Raw genomic sequence first — 17,017 nt, 5'->3', positions numbered from 1 at the left:
GGTACCTGGTGCTCCTGGCAGGCACTGGTACACCCGTACCAGGGCATACCAGTCATAACCCACCACTGTTTCTATGGGGCTATAATGGAGATTGGTTTAAGGACCGTTGATGAATTTCATGCTTGATCAAGGATTTCATGCTGACCACTCTGTGATTGAACAATCACACATTGCTTTGAATTTTACTAAACTTGTGATGACTGGAATCTGGGGAGGCGACAGTTAAAAAATTCAAGATGGCAGCCACAACCATGTAAATGAAGCACTGCTACCATTTAAAGCATATTGCTTATGCAATGCCAGTAAGAAGGGCTTTGATTTTAAATGTGCCACCTGATAGACACACTGTAAATATCTTGGCTTTCACAGGACCATCTCAGACAGCAAACTATTATATGTTGATCTCATACAGATTAAAAGAAAAAAAAAACCACTATGCTGCCTAAGAGCAGCCAGGCATTGTTTATTGTTTCTAGTTGTTCATAAGTTTTATTGTACTATCATGGCAATTTTTTCTTTTTTTTTAACCCCCTAGCAAAGCACTTCTGTTTTAACTTCCATTAAAACTAATGAATAAACAAAAAGTAGAAAGGGGATATTGAAACTTTTTTCTTTTCTTTTCCAATTCTCTTTTCCTTTTCCTATGGTCCCCTTTTCCACTATGGTCCCCCTTTAAATACCTTTTGTGACCACGGACCATGGCCATGGACCAGAGGTGGTATTCAGCAGGTTCTGACCAGTTCTGGAGAATTGATCTGAGTTCAGCTCCTCTACCCTTAGAATGCCTACCTGTATAGCTCAGCTGGTTACTTCAGATTAAGCAAAAGACATTACAGAATCGCAGACCCCAGATCATTGTTTTTGGGGTGATATCCTTGGAGAAAACCATACTGCCACCAACTCTGACAGAGCAAGCCACTGTCAAGTGCCAGGGAAATCAGGGGATTCAGGCAATTCAAATGGGTATAAAAATTTATGAAAAGCTCTATTAAAAAGCAAGAATCTGAACTACTAATAGTCCAAGCAATTGGTGGTAGATAAAAGAACCAGGAATATTCAAAGTGGGCTATATGTAAAACTTTTGTGGGCGTGAAGGGACTGATGGCTGATGACGCATTTGATTCCTCCATCAGGCTCAGCCTGGTCATCTCCTACATAAAAGAGAGAGCAAACCCCATTCCTTCTAGCAGTGAAGATGTTGTTGGTAACAAAACATCTGCAAGAAGACAATCAAGTTGTGATGAGAAATTCAGTGACGTTTTGAAAGTTGATGTGAGCTGACCAAGGATGGATGTCCTATTTCACTGCATAAGTAATTTCTCTACTGGACCTCAGTTTTTCTGGCATCCAGAGCTTTAATTATATCCCAAGATTCTTCCATGGAGCTTTTTCAAATTGAAGAGGATGGGCAGCTTAAGATAATGCACCGTGGTGGAAAAATATCACCAGGAAACACTGTTGCCTAATCCAGCCCCTTTACTATTTAACCCAAACCAAAGCACAGGCTTCAAGCCAACAAGAGATTAGCTCTTTCTATTTTTTCCCCCCTTTCTGCTTCCTCTTTCTCTTCCCCAGAAAATTGATTGTAACTTTCTCAACACAAAGGTGTTAAGGTGGTTTACCAGAGATCGGGCTTCACTTTGATGCCTTTGGATTCAAAGTTTAAAGAGATGAAATAATTGAGTTATGTGCGTAATCAAAGAACTGCATACAAAGGTAAACACAGCTGTGTAATCCACAAGTTGAAATTCATTCCTTGTCTAAACAAGGATGTTGAAATATAAGGAACAAATCAACGAATAAACTGTAAGGAACAAATCGACTATTCATCCAAATCATTGCCCTCCAAAAGTATAATAATATGCTTTCAGATGGTGACATTTGCAATGAAAATTGGGAGAAAGCTACTTGGTACAGTGGATATTTCAATAAATGCATTTAATTTTGCATTTGAAAATTCACATGCAACTCACAGCTCTGTGAATTTTGCAATGCCATTTATTAATCCTCACACCCTGAGAACGTTTATAAGGAAAATACCTGCTCAGAAATACACATTATGATTAAATAATTAATAAAAATGCACTGTAGCACAGAAAATGACTTACATCATCCAGGTTACTTTCTTATTACTTGTATATCCCTTTTAGTTGTTAAGACAATGTACTTTTGTATGCACAGTGCAATATTTTTTTTGAAGTTTCTTGTATCTTGTCATTTTAACATCCACTTTCAAATCAGTCTCAATAAATGAAATAAATAAAACAGATTCCTCTCCCATAACATTGTTTAAACAGAAACTATTTAGAGTATATAGGCAGACACTTTTTAAATTAAAGTCTCAATCCATTGTTCAAAATATCCATCAGTGTGTTTAATATTAAAATATTTTTCTTTATTCTGTATTTTTAAGTTGAATTTAACTATTCTTCTTTAATTGTAAGAACAACAATTAAAGAATTCTATTTCTTGTAGTTTTCACTAGTGTCGAACTCTCAAAGACTCATCCTATCTTGCTTTTTAAAAGAGTATTCAAAACAAAAGCATTTTTCCCATGGGAAGGTATCTTATAATTAATTCCAAAATCTTATTTCAAATGTGTTTAGATCCTTTGTCCTTCCTAAAATCAAAGCGGTAATCATTCTTCTGCTGTTAATTTCTTCCCATCCATTTTTAAAAGTCCCAAAATTGTATTTAAAACTTCTTTCACTAAGGATTAACAGAAACACAACTGATGCTATCAAACTTGTCAATCAAAGATAGTTGAAAGGTAGCTATCAAGTAATATTTTTAAGTGATTAGAAAAAGAAGTATGCAAACTTAGTATCCTTTTAAAGGCATCAGTTTGAGCAAGATGCTTATCCCTCTATCTCCTCGAGCAATAAAGCCACCAGAGACCACTGTTCTGTGGTCTCCTCATGAGGAGCAAGTGTCCGAAGTACTTATGGGTGATCTCAAGTCCTCTCCTTGTCAAAAGAGGAATGGCAAAGAGCCAGTCTATTTGCTGGCTCTTCCTCCCACCCCAGTTGTCAGCTGTGATTCTGGCGGAGATGTCTTCGGTCTCCCATTTCTTCCCTGGAAGTCAGAACTGAAAGTTGAACTAGATTGATCTGCTCTAGTAGAAATAAACCTTTGGTCAAAACAGGGCAATGTAAGCCCATGGCTGTAGGCCCAAGATATGGGTCCAATTTTTGCATGCTTTCTTCCACAGTGTAAGAGCCGTGGTGATGCAGTAGTTAGAATGCAGTATTTCAGGATAACTCTGCTCACTGCCAGCAGTTCGATCCTGACTTGCTCAAGGTTGACTCAGCCTTTTATCCTTCCAAAGTTGGTAAAATGAGGAGCCAGATTGTTGGGAGCAATATGCTGACTCTGTAAACCATTTAGAGAGGGCTGTAAAGCACTGTAAAGCGGTATATATAAAACATCCTACGTGTCAACAACTACTTCAGCTTCAACCTCAATAATACTCAGGCAAACAATAGATACAAACTCAAGGTAAACTGCTCCAAACTAGATTGCAGAAAATACGACTTCAGCAACAGAGTGATCAGTGCCTGGAATGCTCTATCTGACTCCGTTGTTACATCCTCTAACCCACACAGCTTCAACCTTAAACTGTCTACCGTGGACCTCACCCCATTCCTAAGAGGTCCGTAAAGGGGGCGTGCATAAGCGCACCAGCATGCTTTCCATCCCTATTCTACTATCCCCATTTATTTGTACTCATTTCTCTTGTTCATGCCCATCTTTATACTTATACCTGTAATCTTGTACATAAAATGAAATAAAATAAAATATAAGTGTCAGGGTGGTATATAAATCTAAGTGCTACTACTGAGTGTGTTAGATATTAGTTCTAACTACAGTGGTTTCCACCAAGCTCCTCTGTTCCAGCGGGAACAGAGGTTTAATCCTATTGGTCGAAGGGTCTGACAGCTCCCTATAAAAGGGCTGCTATCAGACTCAACATTCACTGGATTGTTCTCACTTGTTGTACTCAATAAAGAGCTGTTGTTACCGTTAAGCCTGTGTGTGCCTATCCATTACCCAATCTAACACTGACGACGAAGGTGGGATTGGAAGGCAACTATGTGAACCAAAAAAAGCATAGCAATCCAGCAAGTATATCCAGCCTGGAGCTCAGGGCGGCTTCGAGCAGCCATTTTTGAGCGGCAAACTCAAATCGCCCTCTGTACACAAAATGGCTAAGCAAGTCCCACTGACTCCGTATGATCCAGTCACCGAGCACTGGGAATCGTACATGCTACGATTTGACTGCTTCCTCGAGGCAAACAACCTCATGGGCCTTCCTGAAGGCTGCAAGAAGAACAATTTCCTCGGATACTGTGGTTTAATCCTTTTGGTCGAAGGGTCTGACAGCTCCCTATAAAAGGGCTGCTATCAGACTTAACCTTCGCTAGATTGTTCTCACTTGTTGTACTCAATAAAGAGTTGTTTGTGCCTGTTTAAGCCTGTGTGTGCCTATCCATTACCCAATCTAACAGAGTGCTTATCAAGAAAGTTTACCATTGCTGCATGCCCCATTCTTAGTGCCCTGTCAACTGAAGTAAGGCTGCTGGTTGCAAGAGAGTAAAATTAATCATTTTAATTTTAATTTGGGGGAGCCATTCGGAAAACAATTACTCTTAGAAATAGAAAAGCATCTTTATAGCTTTATAGGAAATTAGATTTTAAGTTTCCACTCTGCATTGTGACAGTGGATTCCATGTTGTTTTCTACCATTTAGAAAAAAATATTGTTTTATTATTATTTTTCTTTTTATTTCTTTTATGTTGCGTTTTTAATGTCCTTGTAAGCCGCCTTGAGTCTCCATGTGTGGGTAGGCAGCAATATAAATTTTCTAAAGAAATAAATATATTTAATTGCACTGCACTCCTTTAATTGCATTGTACTGTTTTGATGTTTTTCTTTTAGAAACATTTTTAGAAATTCTTAATGCTTTAAGTCAATCTGCCCAGGGAACTTTGATCATTAGATAATTAAAAGTACAAGAAAGAATAATGAATAGTAATGACTGTGCTGTTCAAGGCTAAGCCCTCTGAGTTTTACATTAATACAAATATAATGTCCGAATGCAGACATTCACCCAAACAGACATTGCTAACGGCAAGATGGTAAAACATGGCCGCCCTTCACCACAAGGCCAAAATGTAAACCAGGCTAAACATTTGATAAATCAGGACATTTTACTGCTAAATGTGAGGAAAACCTGGTGGACTAAGTGTGGGGGTAAGCAAAAATGACTATTGTAGGACATGAACATTTCAGAGAATTCAGGAATGTTCTAATTCTCCTCTGGACCTTCAGATGTGGCCATTCCAAGGCTAATCAAAAAGTTTTACAAAACACAATCTTCTGTAGCCTGTGATGCACCAGACAACTGTTGGTTTCAGACCAGAATATTCGTGTCCAGAATATTATAACTGGTTTCCACTCAGTAATGGTATCCTCTTTTCTTCACTACCAGTTTGATAGCGGGAGCATGCACAGAAGGTCCGCGATGATGTCTGGGTGGGTGGGCGGAGCCTCGCAGTGCCACCGCTACCGGTTCACCCAAACTGGTGCGAACCGGCAGCATACCACCTCTGTTTCCATTTCAAAGAACAGGTTTTTAAAAAGCTGCTGGACCATGGTAAGGAACGGCAGGATCTCAAAGACCATCCCATTCCCAGTATGGTAACTGATATACATCCTAGTCAAAATAAGTGTTAATTCTTGAGCAATGATGAAATATGGGTGTTTTAATGCCAATATAACAGGAAATCCTGGCACTGCACGAAATAATTAAGGCAGATGTGATGACCAATGCAGGTAGTCCTCAACTTATGACCACAATTGCTCCCCCAAATTTATGTTTCTAAGTAAGAAACTTGTTAATTTGCCCCATTTTATGACCTTTCTTGCCACAATTGTAAAGTGAATCTTTGCCGTTGTTAAATTAGTAGCACAATTGTTAAGTAAATCCAGTTTCCCTATTGACTTTGCTTGTCAGAAGGTTGCAAAAGAGGATCACATGACCTCGGGATACTGCAACCGTCATAAAGGTGAGTCAGTTGTCAAGCAGCTGACTGTAAATCATGTGACCGCAGGGATGCTGCAATGGACATAAGAGTGAAAAATGGTTATAAGTCACTTTTTTTAGTCCCGTTGTAACTTTGAATAGTCACTAAATGAACTGTTGTAAGTAGAGGACTACCTGTATATCCAAAATTCTCAAGCATTGTAACCAGGGCAAATACTGGGATTTATAGCTGAAACACTTTTGCAGGGTGTCATACTGGAATGGTTATTCTTTGTTGTTGTTAGTTGCAAAGTCGTGTCCGACCCATCGCGACCCCATGGACAATGTTCCTCCAGGCCTCCCTGTCTTCTACCATCCTCTGGTGTCCATTTAAGCTCACGCTTACTGCTTCCATGACTCCATCCATCCACCTCATTCTCTGTCGTCCCCTTCTTCTTTTGCCCTCAATCTTTCCCAGCATTAGGCTCTTCTCCAGTGAGTCCTTCCTTCTCACTAAGATTACCAAAGTATTTGCATTTCGTCTTCAGGAACTGGACTTCTAAAGAGCAGTGAGGTTGCACTGAAAATTACAATAATCTATAATTGGATTTCAGGTAGAGGCCCCTAAACCTTGAAATATATGCCATTGCAATATTTGGGCAAATCTGACAACATAATTATTTGTTCACTTCAGCTTGCAGATCAAAACAGAATTCCCGAATTTACTGCCAGCGCAAAGCTAGCATGTCATTTAGTCATATTCCTTTGCATGTCAAGTCACTGGATAATTTTAGTTGAAAACCCTTTATTCTGCTTCTAGCAGAATAAGGCTGAAATTGTAAACTAGATGAAGGCAAAGCTGAATAAAGAAGTTTTTTGGACTTCCAAAGTTGCCTGTGACCGGTAGTCCCCGATTTACAACAATTCAGTTAGTGACCATTCAAAGTTACAATGCTGAAAAAAGTGACTTATGAACATTTTTAAAACACTTATGACTGTTGCAGTATCCCTTGGTCATGTGATAAAAATTTGAATGCTTGGCAACTAGCTCATATTTATGATGATTGCGGTGTCCTGGGGTCACGTGATCCCCTTTTGTGACCTTCTGACAAGCAAAGCCAATGGGGGAAACCCGATTCACTTAACAGCTGTGTTACTAATTTAACCACTGCAGAGATTCATTTAACAACCGTGGCAAGAAAGGACGTAAAATGGGGCAAAATTCACAACAAATGTCTCACTTAGCCATAGAAATTATGGTTGTAAGTTGAAGACAACAATTATTATTCTACACCAGGCTTGCAGCCTTTTTTTTATTGAGAACTTTGTTTCCTCAGGAAAACAAATCCACCTGGGTTACGGGATGAGCAGGGATGAAGCATATCATGCAACAACCTGGAGTCAAATTTGAATGGAGGTGTCCCCGCATTCCCCTGTTCTGTGCCTCTCTTCTTTTCTTTCTGATCTCCATTTCTCTCTAAGGCATGCTGCGGTGAAGATATGCCAAATATTTGGAAGTGATTTATAGCCTGGAGATTTGACATTATGCCAAGGTTCCTGTGAATATCAGCCTAAGGGCTGAATATGGAATTAAAGCCCCAGGGAGCAGGTCCTGCTCTGTCTAAATTCAACCCAGGAATACAATGATGAAGAAACAAAGTCAGTGAATGATGTGCATCAGCTTCCTAGGAACCTTAAATCAGCGACTGGGTTAGGAAAATAGAAAGGGGAGGGAGGGAAGGAGAGATTATTTAGTTACGCTTTTAAAAATGATTTTTTTAAAAGTATAGATGTGGCTCTGTTGTTTTTTTTGTACAGGGATGGATGGGTGCATAGTAGTCACGAATGTTGTTATGCACACACTTCAATTAAATATGAATTTGATTAGTTCTTATCACAAGAGGTATTATAGCAAGGCAAACAGGCACTTTTTAAACCTTTTCCTTAGTATTCTGGGCTACTAAAATGGTACACCCTCTTCATTTTGAATTCTTTTTCTTTTCTGTGTTTTAATATTTTTTTAGAACTATCTTTATATTTCTTGACTAGCAGACATTAGTGGTTTGCAACAATTAAAGATCTGGGCACTTCTACTTGCACTATTCGGGTGTCAAATCTATTCAGCAGCAGCTGAGTTTGCATTCAAATGGTAACTTGATAGAAAACGATAGGTGAATACATTCATAGCAGATAGATAGATAGATAGATAGATAGATAGATAGATAGATAGATAGATAGATAGATAGATAGATAGATAGATATGTCCTTACCTGTGGCAGTTCAAGCTGTAGGCTGGGTAACTTTGAATGGCTGAAAAGCTGACCACTGTAGCATTTCCCAAACCTCCTTCAGTTCACTGTTCAGATATGGGAAAGCTTTTATTCTGCAAATAAAGTACCATTCAACATAGCAGTTATCCACTGATGCACCTGTATAGGTGTGCCACTGTCCTCTGAATAAAGTTGAAACTCACGAGGACTAATGCTCCAGCATCTACCAATATTCATCCAGCATTCCACCTGTTCTTCTGTTCTTCTTCCTACTCAGTAGGCTTTTACTTCAGTTGTTCTACCAGGATGGGTGTTTCACAAGCATCTTTCACTTCCTGGAGTTTGTTGCTGAGGCACAGAACGTAACAAGTAAAAGGTGGGGCACCGTTTATGACTATGCTATAAATTAAATCTCTGGCAAACTCAACCTCACTGAACATATGCCACGGCAAACAATTTCCTCAACCCAGGTATTGCGCAGTTCTTTAGGAAATGTCAAACAAACAAACAAACTACAATATATTAGTTAGAACAAGGAAATATTTCAGGTGCTGATGAGAAAGTCCGGTGAATGAGAATATTGGGGTGACTAAAAAGAGGCGATTATCCAACAACTTGTTCGCTTGTTCTCTCTATAAAAAGAAGAATGTTTATAGCTCAGAGTTGTAATAGCAATTAGCACTTAGACTTATATACCACTTCATAGTGCTTTATAGTCCTCTCTAAGCGGTTTACAGAGTCAGCCTATTGCCCCCCAACAATCTGGGTCCTCATTTTACCCACCTCAGAAGGATGGAAGGCTGAGTCAATCTTGAGTCGGTGAGACTCGAACTGCCAAATTGTAAGCAGCTGGCAGTTGGCAGAAGTAGCTTGCAGTACTGTATTCTAACCACTGCTCCACCAGGAATCATACTGGAAATTAAGGATCCTTGGTGCTCTCTGAGCTTGGTTGTTTTCTTTCAGGCATTCCATTACTAGCACTGCAAGCACTGAGGATGTTACCCAGTTTGGGTAATGAAATGTTTATGTAAATATGTTTTATTTTCATTTTCATTTCATACAGTCACATATATACTGTGCATAACCGGGGCCATATAACATTGAACAATAAACACAGCCATCCTTGTCAACAATACTCCCCAAAATACAAACCCAATATACCACTTCAACCCTTCATACACCCTTTCTTTCACCCCCCTCCAACTTTCCTTTCTCCCCTCCAACATTCCCCTCTACCCTACTTCCCCTCCCCCTCTAGCACTCCTCTCTCCCAATACACTCCCTCCCTTCCATCTCACCCTCCCTCCGATCCTCTTTCCCACCCTCTCTACCCCTCTTTCTTCTTTCCCTCTGCTCCTCCCTTCGGTGTATTTCTACTATCTATCAATATATTCAGCTTCCTATTTTTACACTAGAATTAAAAAAGCAACAGTATACAAGCGCAATCATGTTACTTTAAAATCTAGCACATACTATATTTCCCCCCTCCCCCCTAGGACCCCACCTCCCTCCCCCCCAACTTCCCAGAGCCCGTACACGGTATAGCTTTTTATCAAACACAGTCTAAAATATATTAAAACCAAGAAAATTAAAAAAAAAAGAAAAAAGAAAAAAAGTCAGTAAAATCTCTGCATTGAACTCAGCTTCTTGCTGTTACACAAACTTTAAGCAGTTTACATTATTCCTAATCTTAGTTGTTTGATTACCTGCAGGATTTCCCCAGAGGTTATTTGTTGGCTCAACTTTTGCCTGCACTCTTCTCTAACTAGGGATATTATCTCTTTATCTAAGTATCTGTCTATATCTAAACCTTTAATTTTGTCCCCTTTGTACAATTCTGTAAAAAAAAAAAATTCACGGAATGCCTTCTAAATCTCCTCCTGTTGAAACACCTCCTTCCCTCTATAACACAATTTGGATACATTTCAAATTTTTCTTTTAATTTCCTCTTCCAATTCTTTTCATTTTTGCCCTTGTTTATATCTATGTATTTTGTTTATATTCATCAGTACTCCTCTCATATATGTTTTACTTGCATCCCCTACAAATTTCATGAATGTACCCTTATTCGTATTCAGAACAAAGTATTCAGATAGCAATTTTTTACAATCATTAATATACTTTTCTTATCTAAATAAACTCTCATTCGACCTCCAAGACCTTCTTGCCTGCACTACCCTTCCCAATTCCGTCCAGACTGGTAATGAAATGTTGATGTTCTCCTTATAGTAATCAGTCATTCCTTGAGTTTCTTTCTTTAACATCACCTCTAGCTTTTTAGTCATCAAAATAGCTGATTTCCTTTTGGTTTCCAGTTTTTCTATTATCTGGGGATTCTGAGTGTATCATCCAACAGATTTTGGTGGAGGCCTCCAACCAAGATTAATTGCACTCAGTCCTGCTTTATTATGAAAAGTCATTAGGAGTTGACAGTCAACTGTCACTAATTACTAGAATAGAATAGAATAGAATAACAGAGTTGGAAGGGACCTTGGAGGTCTTCTAATCCAACCAACTGCTTAGGCAGGAAACCCTACACCACTTCAGAGAAATGGTTATCCAACATCTTCTTAAAAACTTCCAGTGTTGGAGCATTCACAACTTCTGGAGGCAAGTTGTTCCACTGATTAATGGAAGAAGGAAAATGATAGGTGACAAGCAGGCCGAAGATACCTATAGCTACTAACTGCTGGTTTTATGGTTTCCGAAATCTCCCAAATTTGTCAAAATGTAGGGACCAAATGCAAATAATAGTACAGGATTTTCTAGTAAGATGTGCTAACCCTCTGAGAAGTTTTATATCCAAATATATTTTATTCATTATACTCATTCCATTTTCTCTTAAAACATTAACAGAATCCACAATGTATGAGAATCAGTGTCTCCACCAAATAATTGACAGTCAAAATGAAACTAAGAGAATAAACTAAAATGAGCAAACTTCCTCAAATTCCCAAATAAGTTACTTGGACCTAATCCACATATCAAAGAATACGGTCTGCAAACACAGAGTTAATTAGAGTGGAACTGCATCTTCACAAAAATATACACACAGAGATACACACACCTCTCAGTTACTACCCTAGAATCAGCACATAGACACTTCCACAGCCCGGACAAGCTCCCCCTATGAAAGTTGCTGCTATACCCCATTTATTTGACAGCTGCCCCTAAAGGCAAACTATTTTGCTTTTAGGAATAAATATTTGTTTTTTTCCTCACAGCTGTCTGGATCTCATTTTTATTTATTCTTGTGCAACTTTGGCTTGAGTTGCAATCCCAAATTATTCTTCTGAGAACCCTCTAGTACAGTGATGGCGAACTTTTTCAGCACCGAGTACCCAAACCAGAATGTACATGCATGCACATGCATGTACATGCACTGGAGCACCACAAGCCCAAAGACCAGCTGGCTGATGTGCATGGTTGTGCCGGCCAGCTTGTGTTTGGGTTTCTGGTACGCGTATGCGTGCCAGCCAGCTGATTTTCATGCACGGTGGAGCAGCGGAAACCCGAAGACGTGCATGCCTGCATTTTGGGGGGCCATTTTCAGGCTGTTTTTCAGACCATTTGGAAACGGCCCAGAAAACGGCCCGGAAATAGCCTGGAAAATGGCCTGAAAAACGTCCTATTTTTGGGGCATTTTTCGAGCCATTTTTAGGCGCTCCAGCACTCATGAAGACCAGCTGGCTGGGAAACCAGAAGATCAGCTGGTGATGGCACACGTGCCCACAGAGTGGGCTCTGTGTGCCACCTCTGGCACATGTGCTGTTAGTTTTCCCATCACAGCTCTAGAAGACTTAACATATAATTAATTACTATCTATTTTTAGTCAGGCCAAATGTCTCCATCATTTTCTCCAATCCCACCATTACACCACCTTTTTCCTATTTGGGGTCCTTGGTTTCTGGAAATGAATGAATGAATTGGTGTCTTTCTTCCTATAACCAAAGGCTGCAAAAAAAATCATCCTAGTTTGCATGCTGGCTAATTTTAATGTAGTTGCTTGACATTTCCTTCCTTTGTTTGTGGAGGGTTGCAATCAATTCAAGAACATTCGAAACGTGAATGTTTCACTTTAAACATGTCTGAACTGCAACAAATTGTTTCATGTTTACTGGCTGTCGTCCTCTGTTTCCTAAAGATGTGCCTGAATTATCTATTCAAATTATCTGGGACAGAAGTTACCTGTTTAGTCGATGACTTCCCTGTTCAAGTCACTTCCTGAAACAAATCATTGAATTCAATTATCACTCACTTCATCTAAAAATATTAACCAGCAGATCCTTTTGTACCGTGACTCATAGAGGTAGTGCTCACTTTAGAACTGTAATTCAGCCAAGAGTTATAACTCTCTATCATGGCAATTATTAACTGGCTCATTCTGTGACCACAACCAATTTTTACAACCTTTTTTGGCAGTTGTTAAGTAAACGTGGTTGTTGTTACATAAATCCATTTTCCCCAATGGATGTTACTTTAACAAACACTGGAAGTAAATGCTAGAAAGCAGCAACCTCCCTCCCCCCCCAAAAACCCCTATGGTCATAAATGTGAGCCAGTTCAGTTCTGTGGCCGTGGCTTGGTGGGCGTGGCAGGGAAAGGATACCGTAAAATCCCCATTTCCTCCTGATCAGCTGGGGCTCAGGAGGCAGAGAATAGATGGGGGCGGGGCCAGTCAGAAGTGATATTTACCGTTTTTCCGAACTACTGAAATTTTCCGCTTCTTCAGAACTGGTCAGAACCTGCTGAATACCACCTCTGGTATGTGTGTGTATTTGTGCGTACAATAATTGAAACTTTGAAATCAGGTATCTTTTTAGGGGTCCGTCGTATCTTTGAACAGTCACTAAGTGACTAGTCATTAAGCGAGGACTATATGTAGGAGTCCTCAAGTTAAGATCAAAACTGAGCCCTAAATTTCTGTTGCTAAGGAAGGTAATTGTTAAGTGATTTGTGACCCATTTTACAATCTTTTTGCTGCAGTTGTCATGTGATTATTAAGTGAATTGGGCTTCCGCCATTAACTTTTATTGTCAGAAGCTGATTGGGAAGATTGGAAATGGTGGTAAGATTGTGCCGGGAGCCAGTGCAACCATCATACATAATACATACCAGTTGCCAAGAGCCTGAATTTTGAACAGGTGACCTTGGTGTAATGTTTGAAAGTGTAAAAACAGCTCTTAAGTCACTTTTTCCAGTGGCATTGTAACTTGGGATAGTCACTAAACAAATGGTTATAAGTTGAGGACTATCTGTAATCAATCATTTTCATATTGAAAAGTATCAAGACCTTTTAGCCACAATTATATTGACGTAGACAGGTCTGAAGTCTGCCAACAGCGCATCATGATTTAGAATATAACTAAATCTTTATATCATAACTTCCTCAATTAGGTTTCCTTAAGAGGTCATGAGCTGTTTGAGGAAAGATTGTGATTGAAAAAAGGTAAACCTTTTAAAAAACTTTGCATCTTTTTACAGAGGGACGATTGAGATTGTTTTAACAAACTGCACCACTGTTTGATTTGGTGGCAGAAGTGCCTCCAATAGAAAGTCCATACAGGGAGTAATAAGGACAGCAGGGAAAAGTTTAGAAAGCTCACTTCCTCTTTATTCAGGATACTGCTTATAAGCGCTACATGATTAGAGCTCGAAGCATGGTCAGAGACCTCCCCCACGCACTTCACGGTCTGTTTCTGTTCCCCTTTGGGAGGAGGTTTTGAAATATTTCTAGCACGACTGCAATACCAGATTGTGTAACAGATTTATCCCTATGCCAACTGTCTGAATAAACTGGCAAGATTTGTTTTTCTCCCCATGTACATGTATACATACAAACTAGACTATGTTGTTTCTCGGTGTCATATAATATATGTGGGTATATGCATAATATTGTATGTATGTATGTATATATGTATGTATTTATTTATTTTATCATGTTTATGTAGTTTATATTGGAGGTTGTGACCCTTTAAGAGCTGTATGCAGTTAATTTCATTTTAATTTATGCCGATTAATGTACATGCAAAGTGACAATAAAGTTATTCTAATTTCTAAGTCTAAGTTCATGTGATGCAATCCTAATTCTTTATATGCAAAACTATTCTTTTATATTCTATTCCTCATTAGCATCTTGTACAGTAGAACTTTGTGAAATTACTTTGAAGCCTCTAAAGAACGGTTGCTGGAATCGGGTATGTCTAGTTTGATGTCTAGGGGAGACATGACAGCAGTGTTCCAATATCTCAGGGGCTGCCACAAAGAAGAGGGAGTTTTAGCTATTCTCCAAAGGGCAGAACAAGAAGCAATGGGTGGAAACTAATCAAGGAGAGATTACTGCATTGTGAATAAGAGCATTGTGTATTGCGAGCTGTAAATAGAATTTTTAATATAGTGAATCCCTGAGACAGGAATATAATTTCAAAGATTCCTTTAGGGTAAGAAAAATTTGAAAGGCTGATTTAGAGGAATGTGTGAACAACACTGTAGCAAAAATATTGTGCTTAGCCTTGATTGACCTAGCTACAATCTTGGCATCATGTTTGACTTCTGGACAGTCCTTGGAACCTGTTTAATTCTTGTTATGCTGGTTTGACACTCCCCTTACAAAAATAACTTTTAACTGCTCCCAGCTTATCTACTGAATATTTTTCTACCTGCATGTACGCCCTGCTTTTACCCCTCTGAAGGAAAAGAATTTTAAGACACTATTTTTTATCAGTTGTATGAAATAGAACAGAACAGAGAAGAAAGAGTAGAATAACAGAGTTGGAAGGGACCTTGGAGGTCTTCTAGTCCAACCCCCTGCTTAGGCAGGAAACCCTACACCTCTTCAGACAAATGGCTATCCAACATCTTCTTAAAAACTTCCAGTATTGGAGCATTCACAACTTCTGGAGGCAAGTTGTTCCACTGATTAATTGTTCTAACTGTCAGGAAATTTCTCCTTAATTCTAGGTTGCTTCTCTCCTTGATTAGTTTCCACCCATTGCTTCTTGTCCTGCCCTCAGATGCTTTGGAGAATAGTTTGACTCCCACTTCTTTATGGCAGCCAGAGATATTGGAACACTGCTATCATGTCTCCCCTAGTCCTTCTTTTCATCAGTCCTCAATCATACCCAATTCCAGCAACTGTTCTTTATATGTTTTAGCCTCCAGTCTCCTAATCCTCTTTATTGATCTTGTTGAATACTGGATGCAGTATTCCAAGTGTTGAATACTAGATGCAGTATTCCAAGTATGGCATTATAAAGTGATATTAACATTTCATGTGATCTTGATTCTGTGCCTCTGTTTATGCAGCCTAGATCTGTATTGGCTTTTTTGGCAGCTGCTGCACACTGCTGGCTCATATTTAAATGATTGTCCACTAGGATTCTAAGATCCCTGTCACAGTTACTACTATTGAGCGAGGTGGAAAGAGCCGAGGTGGCGCAGTGGTTAGGGTGCAGTACTGCAGGCCACTTCAACTGACTGCTATCTGCAGTTCGGCGTTCAAATCTCACCGGCTCAAGGTTGCCTCAGCCTTCCATCCTTCCGAGGTGGGTAAAATAAGGACCTGGATTGTTGGGGGTAATATGCTGACTCTGTAAACCACTTAGAGAGGTCTGAAAGCCCTATGAAGCGGTATATAAGTCTAACTGCTATTGCTATTGCTATTGCTACCACATATGGCATTAACAACACCAGATAAATGCTACAAAAAATATATATCAAAAGATGGTCATCGAGTTATCACTAGGACATGCTAAGCCCACATTATATGTGAAATGTATAAGGAAACATCCACCAATAAAGAAATATTGGCCATTGCAATCAATTAAGTATTAAAAGATTTTTGTAGTGAACTGCCTTGTCTATCACTGGTCTTCTTCTGAGACTCTTTACCACAAAGATATAATTTCTTACTTGGTGACTTGCATACAAACTGTGTTTTCCAGTTAGAAAGATATAGGTAGAAATATTTAAACCATTTGTTTGTAGACGTGAATAGATGTGGCAGACAACTATTCATCTCCCTGCTGGTGCATTGATAGCCTGTACTTCAGAATCCTGTCTGGGAATTATCAGAATTCATCTTGGAATCTGCAGCATCTTCTGAATGTGTGTGTGTGTGTGTGTGCACGTGTGTGCGCTGCTGGAAGAAAGTGAGTGCACCTTCCAGGATTTCCTTTGCAAGTGTTGGAAGAGAGAGACAGAGAGACTCATAACCAGTGGTGCAATCCTCTGAAGTCTGCTACCGGTTTGGTGAGTCTGCTGCTACCGAATGTGCACTTGGTGTGCCTGAGGTGCGGCTGTGCAGCACTAAAAAAAGGAACATTTTGAAGCCTTCTGAGTCTGCAAAGTAAGTAGAACAGCTGGGGGGGTGGGGGGCAGGAATCTGCTCTGCCATGCAATTTAGATTAGCTAGAAAGCAGGAATTCCGAGGATTCTAGCTAATATAAATCATGTGTCACAGCTGATAGTCACCCAGCTGATTGTTGGAAATACCAGTTTGCCCGAACTGGTAGCATTTTTTACTACCGGTTGGGGTGAATCAGTCCAAACCGGTAGCATTTCACCCCTGCTCCTAACCCTCAAATATTTATTTTGTGAATATATTGTGAATTCCCCATCATCCAGTCAGAGCTGAAGAAGCTTTTTGGACGAGAAGCGAAACGTCTTCAAAAGAAAAACCAGAAAGTCAGGTTGCCTTTTGAAAAATGCACCTTTGGGACAA

General features: G+C 39.5%; 1 protein-coding gene across 1 annotated transcript in view; it reads right to left on the bottom strand.

The window, feature by feature from the left end:
* The window catches only part of FAM3D (FAM3 metabolism regulating signaling molecule D), a 49,861-nt gene extending 41,291 nt beyond the window's left edge, over positions 1 to 8,570 (bottom strand). Inside the window, exon 1 of the mRNA XM_032238893.1 lies at positions 8,296 to 8,570. The gene's annotated coding sequence lies outside the window, so the exon portion shown is untranslated. The remainder of the gene's footprint in view (positions 1 to 8,295) is intronic.
* Between the last annotated feature and the right edge of the window lie 8,447 nt (positions 8,571 to 17,017).

The sequence above is a fragment of the Thamnophis elegans genome, chromosome 2, assembly GCF_009769535.1.
Source record: "Thamnophis elegans isolate rThaEle1 chromosome 2, rThaEle1.pri, whole genome shotgun sequence".
Taxonomy (NCBI): domain Eukaryota; kingdom Metazoa; phylum Chordata; class Lepidosauria; order Squamata; family Colubridae; genus Thamnophis; species Thamnophis elegans.
This window is presented reverse-complemented; position numbering and strand designations above follow the sequence as displayed.